Below are 21,065 nucleotides of genomic sequence, written 5' to 3' on the forward strand. Positions count from 1 at the left end.
GAACCATGAGTTGTGCTGACATAGGGGACATTACATATGAAAGGCCCCTCGACACTAGTGATCACATGGTCCTGAGTTTCGAATACCTAGTGGAAGTAACAGTGAAGAGAGAAGCAACAAGGCAATCTACGAAAAAGTCAAGCTTCAAAAAGAATGGACTACACGGGCATGAGGTAATTGCTGAATGAGGTGCAGTGGGAAACAGAACTAGAGAGGAAGACACTGAAAGAGATGATGGAATATGTGGCCAGAAAGTGCAGGGAGGAAGATGGAAAATTTGAATCCAGGAGCAAAAGAAACAATGGGAAGAACAGAGTGTGCCCTAATGGTGTACCCAGATATGTAGTGAGGCCAATGTTAAATATTCTAGAGCATGGATAAAAAAAGACAATGGACTTAAGAAAACTAGGAGGTGAACCAAAGAATCAGCAACGAATATGCATGGGTAAGGAGAGAAGCCAAGCAGCAATATGAGAATGACAGCATCAAAAGCTAAATTTGACACACAGTTGTTATACAGTCACATCAGGAGGAAAACAACAGTCAAGGACCAGGTAATCAGGCTGAGAAAAAAAGGGAGTTCACCAAAGAGTGACCAGGAAGTATGTGAAGACCTCAGTACAAGATTTTGAGAAGAATTCGCACTGGAGACAGAAATGCTTCCAGTAAACCAAGGTATAAGAGTACACCAGCTAGTGTTGGACACAGTGCACATAACCAAGGAAGAGGTGAAGAAACTGCTAGATGAACTAGGTACCTCGAAGGCATGGGTCCTGAGAGAGGGGGCACAGGAACTATGTGTGTGCCACTAGCAACACTCTTCAATAAATCTATAGAAAAAGGGCAACTGTTTGAGTTGTGGAAGACAGCAAATGCAGTCCCAATTTTTAAGAAGAGAGACAGGCAGCATTAAATTACATACAAATATCACTGAATTGTACAGTACGTAATGTCATGGAGAAGATTATCAGGAAAAGAGTGGTGGAGCATATAGAAAGAAACGGGCTCATACATGACAATCAATACGGCTTCAGGGATGGGAAATGCTGTGTAACAAACCTACTTGAATTCTACGACAAGGTAACAGACGTAAGAGAGGAGAGTGTGGTAAAAAAGGCTTTCGACACAATACCACACAAGAGACTGGTTCAAAAACTAGAGGAACAGGCAGGAATACCTAACAGGAAGGAAACAACGAGTATTGGTACATGATGAGGTGTCAAAGTGGGAACATGTGCCGAGTGGGTTTCCACAAGAGTCACTCCTAAGTCCGGTGCTGTTTCTTGTACTTATGAATGATATGATGGAAGGAATAGATTCAGAGGTATCTCTGTTTGCTGATAATGTGAAACTAATGAGAAGAATACAAGAAGACGTAGATCAGGTAAAATTACAGGGGGATGTGGAGACTCTGCAAGCCTGGTCTAACAAATGGCTCCTGGGGTTTAACCCTACCAAGTGCAAAAAGTTGGGAAAGGACAAACAAGACCACAGATGAGAGCATTGCAAATATCACATAAGGAAAAAATGTTGGGGTGAGACGAGCAACAAGACCACAGATGGAGTACAAGCTAGGGCATCAAAGGCTGCAAATATCACATAAGGAAAAGAATGTTGGGGTGAGCATTATACCGAGCACATCTTTTGAACCGTACGTCAACCAAATAACAGCTTCAGCATATGGGCGCCAGGAAAAAATGAAGAGCGGTTCAACATCGTCATTCAGGAGGTCTACATCAGGTCCATGTTGAAGTATGCAGCACCAGTATGGAACCCACACCTAGTATAACATGTCAAGAAATTAGAGAAAGTGCAAAACTTGTCTTGGAGCTAAGGGATATGTCCTGTGAGGAGAGCTCAAGGAAACTCAACTCAATGATACTAGAAGATAGGGGTTATATGATAACCACATATGAAATACTGAGAGAGACTGATATGTTCGAAAGGGCTAGAATGTTTTATAGATGGGACACAAGAACAAAGGGACGAAACTTGAAGTTGCTTCCTAACATGGGATGTTAGAAGGCATTTCTTCAGCCTAAGAGTTGTCAGGAAGTGATGTAGTGAAGTAGTATGATAGGCTCTTGGAGCAAGGAAAGAGAGTGAGTGTAGTAGCGACAAGCGAAGAGGTGGGGGCCAAGAGCTGTGCCTTGATCCCTATAACCACATATAGGCGAGTACACACACACACACACTGCACACCCAACACACTGACACCCCTCACCCTTCACACCCAACACACTGACATTCCTCACGCTGCACACCCAACACACTGACACCCCTCACACTGCACACACAACACACTGACACCCATCACACTGCACACACAACACACTGACACCCCTCACACTGCACACACAACACACTGACACCCCTCACACTGCACACACAACACACTGACACCCCTCACACTGCACACACAACACACTGACACCCCTCACACTGCACACACAACACACTGACACCCCTCACACTGTACACCCAACACATTGACACCCCTCACACTGCACACACAACACACTGACACCCCTCACACTGCACACACAACACACTGACACCCCTCCCTCCACACCCAACACACTGACACCCCTCACACTGCACACACAACACACTGACACCCCTCACACTGCACACACAACACACTGACACCCCTCACACTGCACACACAACACACTGACACCCCTCACACTGCACACACAACACACTGACACCCCTCACACTGCACACACAACACACTGACACCCCTCACACTGCACACACAACACACTGACACCCCTCACACTGCACACCCAACACACTGACACCCCTCACACTGCACACACAACACACTGACACCCCTCACACTGCACACCCAACACACTGACACCCCTCACACTGCACACCCAACACACTGACACCCCTCACACTGCACACCCAACACACTGACACCCCTCACACTGCACACACAACACACTGACACCCCTCACACTGCACACACACAACACACTGACACCCCTCACACTGCACACACAACACACTGACACCCCTCACACTGCACACACAACACACTGACACCCCTCACACTGCACACACAACACACTGACACCCCTCACACTGCACACACAACACACTGACACCCCTCACACTGCACACACAACACACTGACACCCCTCACACTGCACACCCAACACACTGACACCCCTCACACTGCACACCCAACACACTGACACCCCTCACACTGCACACCCAACACACTGACACCCCTCACACTGCACACCCAACACACTGACACCCCTCACACTGCACACCCACACACTGACACCCCTCACACTGCACACACAACATACTGACACCACCTCACACTGCACACACAACACACTGACACCCCTCACACTGCACACACAACACACTGACACCCCTCACACTGCACACACAACACACTGACACCCCTCACACTGCACACACAACACACTGACACCCCTCACACTGCACACACAGCACACTGACACCCCTCACACTGCACACACAACACACTGACACCCCTCACACTGCACACACAACACACTGACACCCCTCACACTGCACACACAACACACTGACACCCCTCCCTCACACTGACACCCCTCACACCGCACATCCAACACACTGACACCCCTCACACTGCACACACAACACACCGACATCCCTCACACTGACACCCCTCACACTGCACACACAACACACTGACACCCCTCACACCGCACATGAAACACACTGACACCCCTCACACTGCACACTGCACACACACACACTGACACCCAACACACTGACACCCTTCACACTGCACACCCAACACACTGACACCACTCACACTGCACACCCAACACAATGACACCCCTCACACTGCACACACAACACACTGACACCCCTCACACTGCACACCCAACACACTGTCATCCCTCACACTGCACACCCAACACACCTACACCCCTCACACTGCACACCCAACACACTGTCACCATTCACACTGCACACCAACACACTCTCACACTGCACACACTGACACCCCTCACACTGCACACACCAACACACTGACACCTCTCACACTGACACCCCTCACACTGCACACCACAACACACTGACACCTCTCACACTGCACACCCAACACACTGACACACACTGCACTCTCACACTGCACACCCAACACACTGCACACCCAACACACTGACACCTCTCACACTGCACACCCAACACACTGACACCTCTCACACTGCACACCCAACACACTGACACCTCTCACACTGCACATCCAACACTCTGGCACCTCTCACACTGCACACCCAACACACTGACACCTCTCACACTGCACACCCAACACACTGACACCTCTCACACTGCACACCCAACACACTGACACCTCTCACACTGCACACCCAACACACTGACACCTCTCACACTGCACATTCTATGTCTATGTATACATGCCGATGGGTTCAGTTCCCATATACATATCTTACAAATGTACACTAAATACATATAACATAGTAATTAGCTAAATAACCTGCACGGTAAAACTTGGGACAGGCGTTGCAACACATTAATACGAAACCTAGATGGACGGTATTTTATGGTTTGTTTTTATTGTATTATTGACCATCCTGATAACTCCTTAGTGACTAAAGAATTATTAAATAATAGTGCATGTATCCTATTAGATCTAGAAAAATTTCTGAAATACCGTCCACTTATTGGCACTGATATTAATATTTAACATAATGTCGAGCTATGGTAATATTAGAGCCCATTTTATATAAATAATACTCTGCATGTGTATGGAGAGTAGGTTCAGAACTATTTGTTGTTCTAGGCCTCCGCCCCATATGGTTTGGGAGGAAAAATTTCCTATTGTCAACATTGCGGGAGAATATGGTGTCAGTGACACCACTTAAGTTCTGTAAAGATTTTTGGAGGAGTGTCATCTTCCACCAGTAAGTTGTTTAAATCCTTAATTGCACTTATCCATAACTTCTCAGTAATTAATTCCCTATAGGATAAGTTTATTGGAAATGTGACGACGACCCCAGGACCAAAACAGTGTCAATAAACTTGTCCTAAGTGACTGCATTTTGTGTCGGTATCACATATCTTCGTACCCGCAAATCTGTGTTCGTTTGTGATTTTGACTTAGTTTCAGCTCCTTATTTTTGGGTAGCGAAGATGGGAATTAAATCCAGTGTGCTGTATAATTAGAGCTAAGAATTATCCTTAAGTCACATAGGCCGATAGTATTTTTGTTAAACTAGTATGATGTCTACGTAAGAAACCAGCTGGATAAACTACAACAGTTTGGTTGAACAAACACTCAACAAGTAAGCCTGGCCAAAAGCCAGGCTACAGGAACAGAAAAAACATTGAATCATATCACTAGGATGTTACTTGATTTACTGTCGTCTTCATTCTGTGCCATGGATTTAATATACTATGTACGATGCATGACTCTGTCATTGCTAATGATCTACTAGTTGATCACTTCCCAAGACTCACAACTGTCAATCTTGATCATATCTCCAGCAATTTTAAACCTAGAACACAGAGATAACTTTATTAACCACTTGAATCAATGGTATAAGAATTACGAGCCCACTGGCAGACAAAAAATTCAACGATGATCTAGTTGCCACTACTGAGACTGTGCTCATAGATCAAGTGGGAAAGAAAATGATCCACAGCTACCCAGTTTAATACATGGAGCAGCTTGGAGGATTGGTAAAGCATACCGTGAATGTAGAACCCCAGACCTGCTCAGAATGTTCCAGGAATGGGAACAATTTGTTAGTGGGTTGGACAGGTCTACCCCTTTAAGTTTGGCTTGGAAAGGAATAAATAAAATAACCAGAAAAAAGACTGGTAATGTTGCTCATCATTTTCATCTTGAAAAAACAAATAACCTCATAAATAAATGATCCAAAACATCCAGGCTTGAAAATTTTCCATCTCATATTAGAAAAATCTTAGTACTTCTGAAGAAATGTTGAGCCAAAATATTAATGCGAGTGACTGTCTCTTCACCGAGTATAAATTAGATAATGCATTAAATAACAAAAAAAGGCACAATACCGTGACTGGAACAATACACAAATAACCCGCACATAGAAGAGAGGAGCTTACGACGACGTTTCAGTCGGACCAGAACGTCGTCGTAAGTTCCTCTCTATGTGCAGGTTATTTGTGTAGATAATGCATCAACTAAAGATCGATCAACCTAATAGGATACCAAAACTCTCTGTCCTCTACAATAGAAGCGAGTCAAATTGTAATCGCAGGAAGAAGTTCTCAAGAGTGGAATTGTAACAACAATATGCTATCCTAAAGTCAATATTAAAGAAACTTTGTTTCCTTAAGCCAACTGACTGGTAAAGTTATCTACCATGTGCTCTTTGTAATGCGTCAGATTCCAAGTGATTCACTTGGATATTCCCCTTTCGAATTGCTTTATGGGAGACAAGCTCGTGAACCTCTATTTATCTTGAATGAACTGTGGTCCAAAGATATTAAACCTGAAGTTCAAAGCACTTATCAGTTCTTTTTAGATCTGAGAGAAAGATTAGAAGAAACCGCTGATTTAGTTGTCAAGAACTTGAATATTTCCATGGAAACATACAAGACCTATATTGACCAAAAGAGTCAAGCGTAAATTTAATATTGGCGATGAAGTTTTAGTTCTTTTACCAGATAAATCCAACAAATTGTTAATTTCCTGGAGCGGACCGAATAAAATAGTAAAGTTCTGTAATAAGGTAGATTATCTCTTGGATGTCAAGGGTAAAGAACGAATGTAACATGTCAATATTTTGGAACTGTTCCACCGTAGAGAAGTTATTCTTCGTTGAAACTCCTTCGATGAAGATATTTTGTCTAACAGTCATGATTCTCGTGAATGTAAAGTTTGTATTATAGATCACTAGTCTCGCACAGAATCGAAGGAACTACTAGATATCTTAACTGTTGATTCTCCAACTAATAACTCAAACATCAACATCAAGAGTGAACTATCTACTAAACAAAAGTCTCAAGTAAATGCCATAGTAAATACCTTTTCTGACATATTCACAGAGATCCCAGGACTTACCACTACCGTTGTACACAAGATTCAATTGTCAGCTCATGAACCAGTAAGACGGAAAATCTATCCTGTTGCGGTTCACTTACGGAAAACATTTGATAACGAAGTTGACAAACTCTTAAAGTTAAATATCATTGAACCTTCTAAATCAGCTTTCTGTTCAGCAGTTGTCATGGTTAAGAAACCAGACAATTCTTACCGACTGGCTCAAGATTTTCGTTATTAAATGTTATCACTAAATGGGACGTTGAACCCATGCCAGTAATCGATCATGACTTGTATGAATTCCATGACTGTAAATTTTTCTCTGAATTAGACATCTCACAAGCGTACCATCAAGTGTCATTACACCCAGACTCTAAACGGCTTTCCCTACTCATAAAGGACTAATGCAATATCGCACAGTGCCTTACGGCTTGGTCACCGCGTGTGCCACGTATATCCGGCTTATGAGAATATTCCTTTCTGACCTCAAGAATGTTTCAGTGTATTTCGATAATATTTACATCATGATTTATGTCTGGGAGGATCATCTTACTACACTGTCGCTGGTTTTAAAAAGACTAAGAGCTCATTGCCTTACAATCAAACCACAGAAGTGTTTTCTTGGCTATTTCAAAGTACAATACCTCGGGTTTATTATTTCTGACAGTAATTTATCACCTCTTCCTAACAAGACGAAAGCAGTTCTAGAAAGCTCCTTCCTAACTACAAAACAAAATTGCTAAGAAGTTTCCTTGGGTCAGTAAATTTCAAAAGAGAATTTTTGTACATAATTTAAAAGGTCTGACTTCCATTCTCACAGACTATTTAAAAAGTATGTAAAGGAACCTCTTGTTTGTTCTGAAGAGGCTGTAGAAAGCTTCGAACAAAGTAAAGAATACTTTCCAATCCTCCTGTTCTAAAATTACCAGTTATTAATAAAGTCTTTTGTCTCCAAACGGATGCCTTCCATTCAGGACTCGGGGCTGTTCCACTACAGTATTATGATGAGATTCACTTCCCTATATCTTCCACCAGTAAGAAGCTTCTGCGAGGGAAGAAAACTACTCCACTGTGGAGAAGGAATGTTATGCATTGGTATGGGGTGTAAGTGGGTTCAACTACTACTTATATGGAAAACCCTTTGTGCTTGAAACAGATCGCAAGCCACTGATGTACCTGGAAAACTTCAAAGGTTCAAGTAGCCGACTCTTAAGATGGGCTATCCAGTCTTATAAGTTTAAAGTTGTTCATATATATATATATATATATATATATATATATATATATATATATATATATATATATATATATATATATATATATATATATATATATATATGACTCGGAAAACCACTTCTCAGATTGGCTGAACCGAGGGTGTACATAGTACTTTTCCCTCTGTAACTTAACATACTGCTTCCGACTATAAGTTTAGGAAAGGGGATATTTTGAGGAAAAAAAACTTAAAAAAGTGGGAGGTATGGTTGTTCAGACACCCAGGAACCACTAGCGTGTTACCGCCCACTCTTCCATCTAGTGGGCAGAGGCTAAACTTCAGTTCCTAGCGTCTGAGTTGCTTTAATTTCTATTCCTGGTAGTATTAACCTTACCTGGTGTGGGTTGAAGTTTGAAGAATAACTTCACCTCCACTCTTCTCATGATCAGGTACGGTGATCTACAAGGAGTATTTCTGTTCATTGATACTAATTTACCTGGTTACAAGTCATGACATTGAAGTAGAATACCAGCCTTTGTCTTTCTTCAATGTCATACTTATTTAACACTTATATAACCAGTGTTTTCTTTATTATCAGCTCTGCTGCTGACCTGGTCAACCAGGGTAGACGCTAGTTAATTGGAGCAAGATCCCTGTCTACAGGACGTAGTGGGACATTACGACTCCTCACCTCTAAAATCTGAATTGTGGTGATACAACCAAGTAGTGACAGGATTTTCAGAACATGGGACGAACACCGCCACCCAGGATAACCAACACCATTTCTTCTAAAACATCATCAGAAGACCATCCTGGGCATAAGATTCTCATGTCCCAACATCCTACTGGAACCACAGCGGCCAATATTTATTTTATTTATTTTTAATTAAAATCCTTAGAAAAACATAATTATTATCCATCAAGTTATTCATTTGTTATTTTTCCTTTCTTTTGTTCAATAGGAAGGCGTTCCCCTGACACTGGTAGCACAGAAGACCAGTACAGACACACAGAAGAACAAATATAGTTCAGTAACAGAGAAGACCAGTACAGTACAGTAACACAGAAGAATGAGTACAGTAACAGAGACGACCAGTACAGAAAATTAAAACAAAAGAACGGTAGAGTGCAGTACAGAAATGCAGTACAGTAGCAAAGAAAAAATGTACAGCAACAGAGATGAACAATAAGGTTTATGCAGTACGGGGATACCTTTCTGGGATTACCTTTCTGGGCATCACGGGGATACGGGGATACCTTTCTGGGATCACGCATGATTATAATTACATCAGCCTTACATTCACTGCCTCTGCTGCTGCCTCTATATTAAACTGAAGAAGCCTACTGTGTAGGCGAAACGTTTTTGATTGAAGACACCTAACTGTTGGGTCTCACTCCAGCAACACCCACGGTATTGTCCCGGCCCGGGTCTTTTCCAGATGACCTACGTTATGTTAGAGTACCAGACATGTGTACCCAGGAGACCTGTCATCTTCACATCGCTCAACGACTCTCAAACATATATTACTGCCATTTCTAGTTGTTGCAATGTTATCTCTGTTGTGTTAATCAAAAATAAGAACAATATTTTTATTAATGTTATTTTTATTAATGTTAACTCCGGTGAATGAACAAAATAAGAACACTACCGTGGCTCCTATGAGAGTGGCTGGATTGGAAATAATACCACCCTGGTAGACGCTTTTGAATCCAAATTAGCAAATCTTGAATTATAATAACATTAATAATTTGCGACCACTGTCAGCCTCAGAGTTATCTCTGAGTTACCAGACCTTGCCACGTGGAGGCCAGTGGTTCGTCTTTAAGGTCCGCCCCCCCCCCCTCGCCTTCCCCAGGTTCATGTGTCCAGGAATCCATCCGTGGGCCCCCGGATGTCTACCCTTCCTCACTTCCCTAAGGTCAGCCTCGCCTCTCTCTCTCTGCCTTCCAGCCTCAGCCTTCCCTAGGGTTATGTATCCAGGAATTCATCCGTCCGCCGCCGGATGTTTCCCCTTTCTCACTTTCCCAAGGTCAGCCTCACCAACCTGTATTCATGCCTACCCCAGGTTCATGTATCCAGGAAACCATCCGTCTACCGCCAGATGTCTTCCCTTCCCCACTTCCCCAAGGTCAGCCTCAACTGCATGTATTCATGCTTTCCCCAGGTTCATGTATCCAGGAATCCATCGCTCCCGGATGTCTCCCCTTCCCCACTTACCCCAGCCTCAACAACAACCTTCCCCACGTTTATGTATCCAGGAATCCATCCGCTCGCTCCCGGATGTCTTCCCTTCCCCACTTACCTAAGGTCAGCGAGTTAGGTCAGTGCCTTCCCCGGATCAGTGTCTCCAGGAGCTCAGGTGGAAATCCCTTCTCCACTTCCCCAAAGTCAGCGGTATTCTTGCTTTACCCAGGTTCATGTATCCAGGAATCGATCCGTCTACCGCCGGATGTCTTCCCTTCCCTACTTCCCCAAGGTCAGCCTCAACTGCGGATGTCTCCCCTTCCCCACTTACCCAAGGTCAGCCTCAACTTAGTATTCTTGCTTTCTTCTCCACTTCCCCAAAGTCAGCGGTATTCTTGCTTTACCCAGGTTCATGTATCCAGGAATCCATCCGCTCGCTCCCAGATGTCTCCCCTTCCCCACTTACCCAAGGTTAGCCTCAACAACAACCTTCCCCAAGTTTATGTATCCAGGAATCCATCCGCTCGCTCCCGGATGTCTTCCCTTCCCCACTTACCTAAGGTCAGCGAGTTAGGTCAGTGCCTTCCCCAGATCAGTGTCTCCAGGAGTCCACTTGGTGTCACCTCAGGTGGAATCCCTTCCCCACTTCCCCAAAGTCAGCGGTATTCTTGCTTTACCCAGGTTCATGTATCCAGGAATCGATCCGTCTACCGCCGGATGTCTTCCCTTCCCCACTTCCCCAAGGTCAGCCTCAACTGCACGTATTCATGCTTTCCCCAGGTTCATGTATCCAGGAATCGATCCGTCTACCGCCAGATGTCTTCCCTTCCCCACTTCCCCTCGCTCCCAGATGTCATGTATCCCCTTCGCCCCAGATGTCTCCCCTTCCCCACTTACCCAAGGTTAGCCTCAACAACAACCTTCCCCAAGTTTATGTATCCAGGAATCCATCCGCTCGCTCCCGGATGTCTTCCCTTCCCCACTTACCTAAGGTCAGCGAGTTAGGTCAGTGCCTTCCCCGGATCAGTGTCTCCAGGAGTCCACTTGGTGTCACCTCAGGTGGAAATCCCTTCTCCACTTCCCCAAAGTCAGCGGTATTCTTGCTTTACCCAGGTTCATGTATCCAGGAATCGATCCGTCTACCGCCGGATGTCTTCCCTTCACCACTTACCCAAGGTCAGCCTCAACTGCTGGTATTCATGCCTTTCCCAGGTTTATGTATCCAGGAATCCATCCGTTCGCTCCCGGATGTCTCCCCTTCCCCACTTACCTAAGGTCAGCCTCAACTACAACCTTCCCCAAGCTCATGTATCCAGGAATCCATCCGTTCGCTCCCGGATGTTTCCCCTTCCCCACTTACCTAAGGTCGGCGGTGCCTTCCCCGGATCAGTGTCTCCAGGAATCCACTTGTGTCACTGAGTGGACTCCCTTCCCCACTTCCCCAGAGTCAGCGGTTGCCACCCTCAGTGACCTTGCTGAATGGAAACTTGGTCTTGTCTAGCTGGTCTACGGTAGTGACTGTCCAGGTAGGTGGAATTACTGGAGGGGACACACAGTAAACTGCGTCCAGTAATTACATCCACCAAGACAGCCTGGAACCGTAGACCAGCTGGACGAGACGAAGCTCGTACACAGCTCGGCCACCTCGGGGGCTAATTAATTACAATTTTGGAATTCCTCTTATGTTACACTATGAATTTATACTGAGAACAAGTTTTTTTTAACTTATTTAGCAGTTTAAATGTGTTTGTGAGCGACATTCTATGTGAAATATGTAAATATATAAAGATGAACACGTTTGAGACACTAGTGGAGGACTGTGTGTCGTGTGTAACATGTTATTTTGTATAAATGAATGTAATATCTACGTGTTATTGTATATTGGTGTCATATGTACCTGTTCTTGTGTGTTCACGAATGTCATGTGTACATGTTATTATGTATGAAAAAGTATCAAATTCAAATCTCTAAATTTCCTCTATGAAAACTATAACAAATTTATAATAATAGCTATTTCTGGTGTTTCGTAAATGAATTTGAAGGTCGGATATATACATACATGCGCGCACACATGTATGTGTGTGTGTGTGTATATACAGAGTTTTACATAATGTGTTAATAAAGCTGTGTTTAGAGTGACACCTGGTCTACATGATGGCTTACTCTGTATATACTGTCTTCTGAGCAAAGTACAATGACATCACACGTCTTTAAGACCAAGACCACAGGTGACATCACACGTCTTTAAGACCACAGGTGACATCACACGTCTTTAAGACCACAGGTGACATCACACGTCTTTAAGACCACAGGTGACATCACACGTCTTTAAGACCACAGGTGACATCACACGTCTTTAAGACCACAGGTGACATCACACAACATTATCTAACACCAAGTTTTTTGTGTAAATCTTTACCGTCTTTCTTGCATATTATAACTTAATTCAACACTATTGCTCTCAAAACATTTGCTAAGATTAAATACATTTTTAACTCTAGTATATTTTTATCAAACCTATAAATCCACCTAAGTGTTGCTTCCCTTTATATAAGTGTTTTTCACTTGGGTATTTCATTGTTTACACTTGATGCATATATTAATTTCCCTTTCAGAATTCACACTCTTCTTTGGTACGCATATTTTGTCTTTTCCATCATTTCATCCATCATATTTCTGACACACTTTATGGTCAACAGTCTTATTCCATTATAATTATTACATTCTTTAAAGTTTTCCCTTTTCTTTTATAAACATTATGAACAAAATCATTAAGTATTCCAGGACTTTATTACAACTGCCTCACAAACTTCAATATTAATACATTCTAAATTTACCAGTTTTATTCTTCTTATTGACTCATTTCTTTTATTCTGACTGACTAACTGTTGACAGCAGAGTCAGCCAGGCTGACAGCAGAGTCAGCCAGGCTGACAGCAGAGTCAGCCAGGCTGACAGCAGAGTCAGCCAGGCTGACAGCAGAGTCACCAGGCTGCTCTTCATTGTGAATTATTATGTAGTTCATATAAGTTTTCTTCATGTTTACTTTTCACTTTCATCTACACATACACATCACTACAAGCACAGTCACTAGGCTGACAGCTGTACCACGTTTACTTTTCACTTTCATCTACACATACACACTACTACTACAAACATATACTACATGTGTACACATACACATCACTACAAACAGAAACTGTGCTCTTCTTTATTGTGAATTATTATGTAGTTCATATAAGTTTTCTACTACGTACACTTTTCACTTTCATCTACACATACACATCACTACAAACACACTACTACGTACACATATATATACATGTGTACACGTTCTCATAAGCATATCTACACTCTCTCACGCCACTGTTTAAATTAATGAGTTCTATATGAATAGTGTAAGAAAATTAAGAAAATTCTTGATCATGTTATTTAAATTTTCTTAAGAAACTGGAATGAGGGTTACAATATTTTGATGAAATATTTTGGAAAAGGATATAAATATGTGAAGAAGTGATTAACTTCAGAGACTTGGAGTTAAAACAGAGATATTCTTATAAATTATCTTAATAAACATTTAGTTTAATTAGAATTAATTATTAAATAATTCTCTCAGTTTTCTCATACTCTCTTCTCTCACCTCTTCAATAATGACATAAGAAACATTCACCACAACAGATGGATAAAAAAAAAACTCGGTGATGAAAATAAAAACTATCAACCTGGATGATTCGATCTACTGATAATAAGAATTTTTGTTGGTGGCTGCCACAACCTGGCCAGTACGACTGTGTGTTAATGTCTCCCACACTGTTGTTATGTACTGTGATGTATCAATGTTAACATATATTACACACTGAATGTTGTGGTGCACTATGTTGCAGAGATATATGACACACTGAATGTTGTGGTGCACTATGTTGCAGAGATATATGGCATATAGCTGGAAAGTAATGAAAAAGACAAAACTGTAGAAGGGAACTATTGAATGAAGGAGTTTGTTTCACAGGTGAAAGTTCCTCTCTGCTGTTATGTGTTTTTTCACCACCATCGTTGTGTTGTGATGTGTATAAAGTCTGTCTGATACACCAGAGTTAATAACACTGTATGTAACCTGTCTGGTAAATACCTGATAGAAAACTTATTGACAGGATTCTTTTCTTAGGATTCTGTTGGTAGGAATCAAGTTTATAAGACTGGACGCTATTATGAGATTACTACTGGAAGGACTGTTACCAGAAGACTTTTAGTAGAAGACCTCCGGTAGGTTTCTGTTGGAAATAGTTTTGGCAACACTCTATTGGTAAAAGACTTTAGGTAGCGATTCGTTTGTAACGTATAAGATGAATAAAACGAGACTCACGAAATCGTAATGGCACGATTGCAAACAAACCAAACCACGGGCGGGATTTGAACCCGCGGTCAGAGAGTCTCAAATCCCGCCCGTGGTATGGTTTGGTTAAGATGAATCAAGTCAGATGGTTTTACAGTGACATATAAAACAGTGTATTAACACACAAAACATGAAAGTAACTCATAAAACAGTATCATAACAATAAAAAAGTATAGTGACACAAATCATTAGAGAAACACATAAAAAAGTAAATTGAGACATAAAACAGTGTAGTGACAAATAAATTAGTACAATAACACATAAAAAAGCTTAATAACAAACAAACCATCATAATTACACACAAAAATATATGTAATATAAAACAGTACAATAACACAGAAGAAGAGTAGAGTACAATAACACAGAAGACCAGTACAGTACAATAACACAGAAGACCAGTACAGTACAATAACACAGAAGACCAGTACAGTACAATAACACAGAAGACCAGTACAGTACAATAACACAGAAGACCAGTACAGTACAATAACACAGAAGACCAGTACAGTACAATAACACAGAAGACCAGTACAGTACAATAACACAGAAGACCAGTACAGTACAATAACACAGAAGACCAGTACAGTACAATAACACAGAAGACCAGTACAGTACAATAACACAGAAGACCAGTACAGTACAATAACACAGAAGACCAGTACAGTACAATAACACAGAAGACCAGTACAGTACAATAACACAGAAGACCAGTACAGTACAATAACACAGAAGACCAGTACAGTACAATAACACAGAAGACCAGTACAGTACAATAACACAGAAGACCAGTACAGTACAATAACACAGAAGACCAGTACAGTACAATAACACAGAAGACCAGTACAGTACAATAACACAGAAGACCAGTACAGTACAATAACACAGAAGACCAGTACAGTACAATAACACAGAAGACCAGTACAGTACAATAACACAGAAGACCAGTACAGTACAATAACACAGAAGACCAGTACAGTACAATAACACAGAAGACCAGTACAGTACAATAACACAGAAGTCCAGTACAGTACAATAACACAGAAGACCAGTACAGTACAATAACACAGAAGACCAGTACAGTACAATAACACAGAAGACCAGTACAGTACAATAACACAGAAGACCAGTACAGTACAATAACACAGAAGACCAGTACAGTACAATAACACAGAAGACCAGTACAGTACAATAACACAGAAGACCAGTACAGTACAAGACCAACACAGAAGACCAGTACAGTACAATAACACAGAAGACCAGTACAGTACAATAACACAGAAGACCAGTACAGTACAATAACACAGAAGACCAGTACAGTACAATAACACAGAAGACCAGTACAGTACAATAACACAGAAGACCAGTACAGTACAATAACACAGAAGACCAGTACAGTACAATAACACAGAAGACCAGTACAGTACAATAACACAGAAGACCAGTACAGTACAATAACACAGAAGACCAGTACAGTACAATAACACAGAAGACCAGTACAGTACAATAACACAGAAGACCAGTACAGTACAATAACACAGAAGACCAGTACAGTACAATAACACAGAAGACCAGTACAGTACAATAACACAGAAGACCAGTACAGTACAATAACACAGAAGACCAGTACAGTACAATAACACAGAAGACCAGTACAGTACAATAACACAGAAGACCAGTACAGTACAATAACACAGAAGACCAGTACAGTACAATAACACAGAAGACCAGTACAGTACAATAACACAGAAGACCAGTACAGTACAATAACACAGAAGACCAGTACAGTACAATAACACAGAAGACCAGTACAGTACAATAACACAGAAGACCAGTACAGTACAGTAACACAGAAGACCAGTACAGTACAATAACACAGAAGACCAGTACAGTACAATAACACAGAAGACCAGTACAGTACAATAACACAGAAGACCAGTACAGTAGAGGAAAGAAACACAGAAGACCAGTACAGTACAATAACACAGAAGACCAGTACAGTACAATAACACAGAAGACCAGTACAGTACAATAACACAGAAGACCAGTACAGTACAATAACACAGAAGACCAGTACAGTACAATAACACAGAAGACCAGTACAGTACAATAACACAGAAGACCAGTACAGTACAGTAACACAGAAGACCAGTACAGTACAATAACACAGAAGACCAGTACAGTACAATAACACAGAAGACCAGTACAGTACCATAACACAGAAGACCAGTACAGTACAATAACACAGAAGACCAGTACAGTACAATAACACAGAAGACCAGTACAGTACAATAACACAGAAGACCAGTACAGTACAATAACACAGAAGACCAGTACAGTACAATAACACAGAAGACCAGTACAGTACAATAACACAGAAGACCAGTACAGTACAATAACACAGAAGACCAGTACAGTACAATAACACAGAAGACCAGTACAGTACAATAACACAGAAGACCAGTACAGTACAATAACACAGAAGACCAGTACAGTACAATAACACAGAAGACCAGTACAGTACAATAACACAGAAGACCAGTACAGTACAATAACACAGAAGACCAGTACAGTACAATAACACAGAAGACCAGTACAGTACAATAACACAGAAGACCAGTACAGTACAATAACACAGAAGACCAGTACAGTACAATAACACAGAAGACCAGTACAGTACAATAACACAGAAGACCAGTACAGTACAATAACACAGAAGAAGACCAGTACAGTACAATAACACAGAAGACCAGTACAGTACAATAACACAGAAGACCAGTACAGTACAATAACACAGAAGACCAGTACAGTACAATAACACAGAAGACCAGTACAGTACAATAACACAGAAGACCAGTACAGTACAATAACACAGAAGACCAGTACAGTACAATAACACAGAAGACCAGTACAGTACAATAACACAGAAGACCAGTACAGTACAGTAACACAGAAGACCAGTACAGTACAATAACACAGAAGACCAGTACAGTACAATAACACAGAAGACCAGTACAGTACAATAACACAGAAGACCAGTACAGTACAGTAACACAGAAGACCAGTACAGTACAATAACACAGAAGACCAGTACAGTACAATAACACAGAAGACCAGTACAGTACAATAACACAGAAGACCAGTACAGTACAATAACACAGAAGACCAGTACAGTACAGTAACACAGAAGACCAGTACAGTACAATAACACAGAAGACCAGTACAGTACAATAACACAGAAGACCAGTACAGTACAATAACACAGAAGACCAGTACAGTACAATAACACAGAAGACCAGTACAGTACAATAACACAGAAGACCAGTACAGTACAATAACACAGAAGACCAGTACAGTACAATAACACAGAAGACCAGTACAGTACAATAACACAGAAGACCAGTACAGTACAATAACACAGAAGACCAGTACAGTACAATAACACAGAAGACCAGTACAGTACAATAACACAGAAGACCAGTACAGTAAAAAACACAGAAGACAAGTACAGTACAATAACACAGAAGACCAGTACAGTACAATAACACAGAAGACCAGTACAGTACAATAACACAGAAGACCAGTACAGTACAATAACACAGAAGACAAGTACAGTACAATAACACAGAAGACCAGTACAGTACAATAACACAGAAGACCAGTACAGTACAATAACACAGAAGACCAGTACAGTACAATAACACAGAAGACCAGTACAGTACAATAACACAGAAGACCAGTACAGTACAATAACACAGAAGACCAGTACAGTACAATAACACAGAAGACCAGTACAGTACAATAACACAGAAGACCAGTACAGTACAATAACACAGAAGACCAGTACAGTACAATAACACAGAAGACCAGTACAGTACAATAACACAGAAGACCAGTACAGTACAATAACACAGAAGACCAGTACAGTACAATAACACAGAAGACCAGTACAGTACAATAACACAGAAGACCAGTACAGTACAATAACACAGAAGACCAGTACAGTACAATAACACAGAAGACCAGTACAGTACAATAACACAGAAGACCAGTACAGTACAATAACACAGAAGACCAGTACAGTACAATAACACAGAAGACCAGTACAGTACAATAACACAGAAGACCAGTACAGTACAATAACACATAACAAGACCAGTACAGTACAATAACACAGAAGACCAGTACAGTACAATAACACAGAAGACCAGTACAGTACAATAACACAGAAGACCAGTACAGTACAATAACACAGAAGACCAGTACAGTACAATAACACAGAAGACCAGTACAGTACAGTAACACAGAAGACCAGTACAGTACAATAACACAGAAGACCAGTACAGTACAATAACACAGAAGACCAGTACAGTACAATAACACAGAAGACCAGTACAGTACAGTAACACAGAAGACCAGTACAGTACAATAACACAGAAGACCAGTACAGTACAATAACACAGAAGACCAGTACAGTACAATAACACAGAAGACCAGTACAGTACAATAACACAGAAGACCAGTACAGTACAATAACACAGAAGACCAGTACAGTACAGTAACACAGAAGACCAGTACAGTAACACAGAAACACAGTACAATAAAGACCAGTACAGTACAATAACACAGAAGACCAGTACAGTACAATAACACAGAAGACCAGTACAGTACAATAACACAGAAGACCAGTACAGTACAATAACACAGAAGACCAGTACAGTACAATAACACAGAAGACCAGTACAGTACAATAACACAGAAGACCAGTACAGTACAATAACACAGAAGACCAGTACAGTACAATAACACAGAAGACCAGTACAGTACAATAACACAGAAGACCAGTACAGTACAATAACACAGAAGACCAGTACAGTACAATAACACAGAAGACCAGTACAGTACAATAACACAGAAGACCAGTACAGTACAATAACACAGAAGACCAGTACAGTACAATAACACAGAAGACCAGTACAGTACAATAACACAGAAGACCAGTACAGTACAATAACACAGAAGACCAGTACAGTACAATAACACAGAAGACAGAAGAACAGTACAGTACAGTACAATAACACAGAAGACCAGTACAGTACAGTAACACAGAAGACCAGTACAGTACAATAACACAGAAGACCAGTACAGTACAATAACACAGAAGACCAGTACAGTACAATAACACAGAAGACCAGTACAGTACAATAACACAGAAGACCAGTACAGTACAATAACACAGAAGACCAGTACAGTACAATAACACAGAAGACCAGTACAGTACAATAACACAGAAGACCAGTACAGTACAATAACACAGAAGACCAGTACAGTACAGTACACAGAAGACCAGTACAGTACAATAACACACAAGACCAGTACAGTACATAACAAAGAAGACCAGTACAGTACAATAACACAGAAGACCAGTACAGTACAATAACACAGAAGACCAGTACAGTACAATAACACAATAGACCAGTACAGTACAATAACACAGAAGACCAGTACAGTACAATAACACAGAAGACCAGTACAGTACAATAACACAGAAGACCAGTAAGTACTATAACAGAAGACAGTACAGTTCATTAACACAGAAGACCAGTAGAGTACAATAACACAGAAGGACCAATACAATACAATAACACAGGTGACAAGTACAGAACAATAACACAGAAGACTAGTACAGCACAATAGCACAGAAGACCAGTACAGTACAGTAACACAGAAGACAGGTACAGTACAAAGAACAATAACACAGAAGACCAGTACAGTACAATAACACAGAAGACCAGTACAGTACAGTAACACAGAAGACCAGTACAGTACAATAACACAGAAGATCAGTACAGTACAATAACACAGAAGACCAGTACAGAACAATAACACAAAAGACCAGTACAGTACTATAACACAGAATGCCAGTACAGAATAATAACGCAGAAGACCAGAATAGTACAATAACACAGTAGACTAGCACAAAGAATAACACAAGAACAGTACTTTACAATAACGTAGACTAGCAATACCGTTCACTAACACAGAAGACCAGTACAGTACAATAACACAGAATACCAGTACAGTACAGTAGCACACAGGAACAGTTCAGTACAGTTACACAGAGGACCACTACGGTTCAATAACATAGAAGACCAGTACAGTACAATAACACAGAAGACCAGTACAGTACAATAACACAGAAGACCAG

The 21,065-nt window shown here is 41.3% G+C and overlaps 1 long non-coding RNA gene across 1 annotated transcript; it reads left to right on the forward strand.

Annotated features, from left to right (window-relative positions):
• Positions 1–10,332: 10,332 nt before the first annotated feature.
• LOC138851579 (uncharacterized) lies at positions 10,333–11,710 on the forward strand. The gene is made up of 3 exons (XR_011391285.1): positions 10,333–10,447; positions 10,876–11,247; positions 11,581–11,710. It is a non-coding gene; the product is annotated as an uncharacterized lncRNA (long non-coding RNA).
• Positions 11,711–21,065: the final 9,355 nt, after the last annotated feature.

This window comes from Cherax quadricarinatus, unplaced genomic scaffold (genome assembly GCF_038502225.1).
Source record: "Cherax quadricarinatus isolate ZL_2023a unplaced genomic scaffold, ASM3850222v1 Contig1079, whole genome shotgun sequence".
In the NCBI taxonomy this organism is placed as follows: Eukaryota; Metazoa; Arthropoda; class Malacostraca; order Decapoda; family Parastacidae; genus Cherax; species Cherax quadricarinatus.